Below are 8,065 nucleotides of genomic sequence, written 5' to 3' on the forward strand. Positions count from 1 at the left end.
CAGAGAGTTACCCACTGTTCTAAAATCAATAATGTGCTCTATAATCTCTACAAAGGCTTATTAATCTCTATAAAGACTAGAGCTGGACTTGAGCACTATAGAGGTAAAAGAGAAATAGTTTGTTTTGTTCTCTTTAGTAAAACCTGTGTTTTGTGTGTTCTTGGCCAACTTTAGTGTCTGAAATAAGTTTTTAATCATGCTAGCGGCGGGGTCTAAGGATGGCAAGGTCATGGTCATGGTCCCCAGAGGGGACACCGGCAGACCGATGTCTGTGACTTTTAGCAGTGAAATGTCTTGACAACTGTTTGGTGGATTGCTATTAACTTTGGCACATTTGGGTCATGTTCCTCTCAGGATCAATTAAAATGACTCTGGTGATGCTTCAACTTTCGATTAGCACCATAATCTGGTCAAAGCCAGTACCATAAGACATTCCCATCAGCATTTGCTGTACGTTGTGTTGAGTGCTAATAAGCAAATGTTAGCATGCTAAACTGAGACACATGCTTATAATTATGCTTATAATTAGGGCTGAACAATTGATCAAAATATTATCAAAATCACAATATGGCCAAGTGAAAAACCCACATCACAGGAGCTGCAGTTTTTATCAAGGTAAGATGTGTCACAACCATTGACTGCATAAAATATGGAGCAGCTTCTGGTTCTGCAAAGTGAAGCCAATGCGAAAGTGCCCTAAACCTGTGTTCCTTCTAATGTCCAGCAGGGACAACCAATTGTATGTAAGCTTATGAGAAAATGACCCTACTTCTCACTTGACTAATTACCTCAGTAAACAATTTACCAATAAATAGTTTTTAGTCTTCTTCAAACAGCATGTTGTTTATTATGTAAGTTGTAGTCCCATTTAGGATAAAAGAGATGATATATCCCATACCTACCTCGGGATTGACGTAGTCGTACCACAGCGTGTTCTCAGGTTCTCAGTCAGATCTAATCAGGATATCCCTCCCAGCTCCACCCTCACAGCCAAATATGGTCACTTCTGGCTCCAAAAAACCAAGATGGCTTCAGAAAAGTAGTCCCAAAACGTTATGTTATATCTGATGCTACGGGTCACCATTGCTGACAAAAATCTCTTTCATAAATTAGACAAAAATGTTTTCACGCAAGGTAATATTTTAAAGTTTTATTTTTGTTATGCTTAGTTCTCCTGGAAGTTGCAGACAGGCAACCAAATGAAATGTACCACTACCATGAGTAGAAATGACAGATTTTTCTGGGTTTGAACATTGTCAGAAACATTTAAGGTAATGTAAGTACACAATTAAACAAAATATATGACAAAGGTCTAGTCTGTTTTAGACATTATATGCAGAAATCTTGCATATTGTATATTTGACTGAAAGCACCACTGTGGCTACATACAGCCTCACAAAGCTGCCAGCATGGTTGCATACTCTTGGTCATGTTTTAAAAAATCAGATTTCTCATGTTATTTGACTTTTCCAAATGATTGAGAGGCGCTATGATGATATGATAGTAAGGACATGAGGCCAAACAACATACAATAAATGAATTTTGTATGTTTCATTTATTGAATTAGCAACATTTTTAAAGCTTTCAAAACTCAAAAAGTGTAGAAAAACACTTATTTGTTAAACCACCGTGTCTTCAGCATGTCAGAGAAAAAGTGCTGATCTAGCACTTCTATAGTTTCTGTGAAGAGAAAGCCTCTTGAGGAGGCACCAAGGAGCTCGGTCCACTCCCTGGGTAGACACACACAGAATGCTCCAGATTAACTGGTTTTCTTAATGTCTCCTCTCTGGCCAAGTTTCTTTCAGGGGCCTGAGAGGCACACAGGCCCCCGGTGAAAGACTCACTCCCCATTAGTGGAGGTAAATGGCTCTTCTGTGAGCAACCGGTTAAAGCAGGGTGGGATAAAGGGCCTCTCCACACACTTCTTCAGCCAGATTAGAGAGGTGACTCTTGTCTCGAGGATGTAAATGTTTATACGTGCACAGGCGAGCACTCTACCGTAGGAACCTCAGCAGTGGCACTGTTACGTTTATCATCAGGAATTCACGAGGCTCTGGTCGTCACAAACAGCTCGTAATAATGCATTTTATTTTATGTTCAATCATTTTGCATAAAGTTGTTTTATTTTTAGTTCAAGCTACACTTTTAAATGCCATTGCTTTAGTATTAGATAGTATAAAATGTACCATGCAACCCTGTTTGACCTTGAAGGGGCACTATGTAGTTTTAGAGAAGAAATCCAACTCAGAATTTTAATATTTACAATATTAATGAGGAAACAATACAAACTCAGAAATGTTTTTTCCATAACTGAATAAACAAGCTGTTTTTAGAGGAAAATAAGGCCTCCAGAACACTGTTTGAAGTTAAAAAAAGGTGGCAGGGTCCGCCATATACAGTATGAACAAAGTAAAACTTTGAAACTGTGTTGTCCTTTAAGGTCAGTTTGTTTATTCAGTTTATTCAGTCATGAAAACAAATAAAGTTTCTTTATTTAGTTTGTTTGGGCATAAAATAAGATTTTTTTCTCTTCCGATTAAAATGTCTTCCCCAAAACTACACAGTGCACCTTTAACAACATATTCCAGAATATATTTTGGAAAACAAGACTTGAACAAAAGTCTAAAGTAAATTGTTGAAATGGTTTATATGTATCCCTTTATGTAATGTGTGTTACAAGTTTATAAATGTAGAGAAAAGAGTTTCCAAACTATTACAGTGCATTTTTCCCCACAGTTCTTCGACTCACACTCTCCCTTACTTCTTGAGAGAGAGGAGAAGAGGGGGAAAAAAACTGCACCTAATCGCAGGCTCATTGCTTCCTTGCCAGCTACCAGCCCCTGATTGCATTTCAGCCGAGAAGTAAATACTACATGCTCAGTTACCAGGTGAAATCAAGCAGGCAGATGTGTCTGCAGCCTCAGTAGACACTCGCTGGACCCCGCTTCTGTCTACCTGTGCCATGGAGTTTCTAGCCAAGTCAGCTGATCCATGTTGCTGAGTAGGTATATACTGTATGTGTGTGTGTGTGTGTGTGAGAGAGAGAGAGAGAGAGAGGAAGAGAAAACTACAGAAGAGGTAGGCTGACTTTTTAAGAAATAAACATGGACTTGATGGATCTAAGGCATCTAATGTGTATGATTTAAGTTCATAACTAAATTCACCTCCGTTTAATCAATAAAATAATCATATAATGCTCAAAATAATACTCTTTGCTTTGACCCACACTTTACAGACTCCATCAGGCCTGTTTGTTATAAAGAGAGTGTAGAAAGGAAGAGAGCAGCAGAGGTATGTTTGCCAGAGAAGGGGTGAGAATACAATAGCCCTCCTTCCAAGGGTCTGTAACCATAGACTCTAATAAAGTCACTGCCTGCAAATAAAGAGCCACCGCGCAGCTCACGTTACAACAACAAGGCCGGCATTATACAACCCGGCTCTGTTTTGAAGCACACCACCAAATGTTAGAGAGCAACAAACACAGCACAATGCACATTATCTAATATTGATGATGCAGCGATATCCTATATTATTCTCATTTGTAGAACAGCTGGTAATGAATTTATATTATTGATGCTTCTGTCTGGTGTTGGATGTTTTCATGTAGCACTGTGTGAGGTTTCTCCTTCCTCATAGGAGACAGTGTGATTCATGCACTGAATGCTGTATGAACTTTTACACCCGCATGCTGTCAGATCTGAACCACTTCACCTGTCCTAGAAAACATCACTGACATTTTCTTAACCTTTATTAACAGAGTTTAGTGTGTTTTAAAGGTACATTAACTAAAACTCATGAAGTTCCTTATTATTGACATTTACATTTTTAACATTTAACATGAAAGAAGTAAAAGATCAGACTGCAGGAGGCTGACTCCATGATTGGTTCATCTCTGTTTCAGCAACCTGTCACTAGTGATCGAATGTAACTAAGTACATTTACTCAAATACTACACTCACAGTAAGTAGAACTTTGAGGTACTTGTACTTGAAATATATAAATAGATGAATAAATATATATTGAAAATCATACTTGTATAATCAAATGTATTATGATACAGTTACTAATTACCTGTTAAAAACATAGTCAGTAATTTAATCCAAGTATCAGTCGTAATGAAATGTCATGTAATCTGTTACTTTTGGATTACCTCATTAGTAAACATATGCAGACAAAGCCTAGAGAAAATAAATATTGATAAGATTACTTTTATTTAATCTTAATAACAAGTGTGAAGTGTTGTTATGTGTATCATTCTTTATTTTACAATTGTAATCCTGTTAGTAATCCCCCTTTTCAGTAAATCTATCTGTAATCTAATTGCATCTTTTTTCTATAACTTTGACAGAATACAGTTACCTTTTTGTATCCTAATGATGTAATCCCAGTACACGTATTCCATTTCTCCCAAAGCCTTTGTATAATTGACTTTTACTTGTACTTTTGATAGTTAAGTACATTTACTGAAGTACAAACACTTTAAGACTTTTACTTAAGTACTAGGCCTACTTAAGAGTAACTTTTACTTTTACCAAAGTAATGTTTTTGGTGTATATAGAACATATGCATACTCACGATTTATTTGACTTGACACTGTTTTTGTTTTATATCAAACAGTGATGGGATGTTACTAAGTACATTTACTCAAGTACTGTACCTAGGTAATATTTGGAGGCAAATATTGTGCTTTTTATTCCACTACATTTATTTGATATATTTAGTCACAAGTTATTTTTTCAGATTGCATCCTGCATCATAGTCGGCACTTTTGTATCTACTTTTTTATCAGCAATCTCATTAAAAATCCTGAATATCCAGTTTGATAAATTGCTATTTGACCAATAGTATAAATACATACATCATTTACTAATACTTGTCCTTTTGATAATTAATTCCAATTTTGATATCAGATACTTTAAGACTTTTACTCAAAGTAGAATATGCCACTATCTGTATGGGTTTCGTTATCTTTCACCAAAGTAATATTTTAAAAGGATATCTATATAAAACCCGGCCTGTCAGGACGTTGCTGAAAATGAATCACTTATACTCACTAGACACAAAAAGTTGAACATTTAAATATAGGTTGATAGTTAACCTGCAGCACAGTTTAACATTAAATAATTGAAAAAAGTACAGCAACCTAGTGTTTCTCATAGTAGTCCACATGAATATAATTGAATTAATATAAAATTAAGTACTAATGCAAACAGACTTGTTTGCCGTAAAACACTAAAATGTTCCTTTAACTTTCCCTCACAAACACTTGTCTGTATTGTGTCAATAGTTGCATCCAGCCAAACTTTGCTGGAGCCTCTTCTTTACAAATTTCAGGCCTCCCCGTTGCTAAAGGTTGTGACCCCACTTTTTATTTTTCCCGGGGCTGTTGGGTTAATGAAGTAACAACAAACCGGGCCTGCAGCTAATTTGGAGTGGCACTTCCTGCCCCCTCCTGTCTCCACGAAGACGTATTTCATTTTCTCTTATCTCTGCCTCAGTCATGTGGCTTTCCACATGGACGCCCATGTCTCCCCCAGTTGAACGACTAATGGAAACTTCGTTAATGTCATTAATCTGCAGACCAGGACATGAACCAAACACGTTTAACCTCTGTGGGCAGGCCTGTGCCACTGAAGCTGGAGTGACTGTCCACACACTCTGTACAGGACGATATGAGATGTTCTTGCCAACATCAATTTAAGACGCTAAATATGGGCCTTAAATGTTCCATAATGTTTTTAATTGGTCCACTGATACCAAAGTTTCACCACAAAAATGCTTCATGACGCTTTCCTGCATCTCTTGCTTTACATTGAACATCTATCTCTTCTAATCAGCCTCACTTGAGTGAACGGGTGTTTATAGATGACAGCACTCTCCCTTCCACCATGCACATTTAAACAATGGTAATGTCAAAAGACTGCTTAATGACTAATCAGGTGGCTGTGATTCATGCCTCATTCAAAGCCCTTATTCACACATTCCAGCAGCTCCATGAATGGACACTGTCAGCCCCACATGTCATATACTTTCATTCATAAAGAAGAAAACGGGAGAGGGGGAGCGAGGTTGGAATCTCTCTGCTAGGATGGGTAACCCAGGGGACATTTTCTTTTGTGTGGCGCTCAGCTTATGGGGCCAAATGCCAGCAGGCTTACCTCCACACTGTCTGTTTCTGTGTGTCCCCCTTTCCTTTGCACACAGTAATTAGGAGGATCTTAATGGAGAGGGGGTTTATTAGTGTCTGAGGAAGGCTTTAAAAGTCACTTTAATTAAGGGGGATTCGGCAGACAGCTTGTGTGGCGATGCCACCCGTTTTATAAAATCCTTGTTTGGGCACAACAGGAAAATAGAAGTGGGTCTTTAAAAGGAAGGCTTTTCCAAGAGGAAGGCCGTCTAGACCTGCGGTCAGAGACAAAATAGATACTCTGACCCTGGCTGAGCATTAAGATGACGGTCATTATCTGCTAAGAAATTCCACATGTGTTCATGCGGGGAGCAAACACCCCCCCAGCCCTCCTCAAAAAGAAATCAGCCAAACAAACCGCCCGCCCCTCTGAAACAGTTTCATTCAAAAGATAACCTCAGTAAAATTTTGGGGGGGATTAATTTATTCTCAGCATATCCTATGGCCATTCATGCAGGATATAAAATCCTAGATTATTTCCTGCTTGGTTAACCCGCATCCGGCCAGTCCCTCTCACAAAGCCATTCTAATGTTGCCATTAGTTATGCTCCTCTGGTGGCCAAAAGATTGATCCCAGAGACTTGGAATCCAATAAATGTGTACATGAATGGCAGAGGGAGATAACACGTTTCCCACAGATAGAGCGAGGGACCGATCAGTGCTGAAACATGATTGGAAAAAGATGATTGATGATATAACATTTGAAAACAACATTAAATTCAGCATTAAATTCTCTTTTTAATAGATTTTATTTGATGAGGAAAACAGAAAAAAAAACGAGTGGAAGCTTCTCGGTCAAAACAAAACAAAAAAAAGGAAAAAAGGAAACTACCATCCCATAAAAGATAGTGTTGTCACAGACATCATGGGGGCTATAAAAGTAGAGTCTTCCACTATAACTGCAGCTGCTGGGAGCCTACAGAGGGGATCTGATAATGGGCCCGAGGGGAAACGACAACGCGCTCAGGGACCTGGGATCGTCAGGAAGACAGATAAGAAGACACAGGAACAGGTTATCAGCTAGTTTATGAGGTGTCACTCCGCTCAAACACTCACCTGTTCTGCAGGAAAACCAGAGAATCACAAGCAGGCGTCCTGTTAATTCATGCAGGGATCTCGCTGTTATGGATCACATTACTGTAGACATCATTTACACCTTTTAAACCAGATCACACAATGTTTAAATTATTTCATATAGAAGTAGCTCCTTTTTGTTAAAAAAAAATGAAGAAGTGTTTGACATAAAAACACATTTTTCCTGTACTGCTTACCACCTACATCCAGACACATGACTGTCATATTCTAACTGTCAAAATAACATCAGGATTTGCCGTGTACACCCATGTGACCCAGTGTGTAAACTCAGAAAGTGCCTTACATTGAATACAGTCTAAACTGATGCTTCAAAACAAGTGATGACATCTCACAGCAGGCTCCTGGGACTCATGAGAAATACAGTATTTCCAGAACTGTGTTTATTTTAATTGTCTCAACACTGTAAAATCTGTCACTTTACCAATTACCTCACAATTACCAAGTAAAGTACACTAATAATTTTAAGTTGTTAAAATGTTTTGCTTGTACAACTTGAATTTGATAGTCTACTTAACTTGGTAATTCTGAGGTAATGAGTTTCCTGACTTTTTAAAGGTGCACTGTGTAGTTTTGGGAGAGAAATTGAGAAACTCGAAATGGTAGCATTTACATTATTAATAAGGAAATAATGCAAACTCAGAAATATTAATTTTTTCCTTAACCAAATAAACCATCCTCAGAGGAAAATCCCTGAAAACAGTTTGTAGCTTAAAAAATGGGGCAGGGTTTGGCAAATATAAACAAAGTAAAACAGAAATGTATATGTGTTGTCATTTAAGGTCA

Source organism: Pagrus pagrus, assembly GCF_965226575.1.
Source record: "Pagrus pagrus genome assembly, chromosome: 15".
Taxonomy (NCBI): domain Eukaryota; kingdom Metazoa; phylum Chordata; class Actinopteri; order Spariformes; family Sparidae; genus Pagrus; species Pagrus pagrus.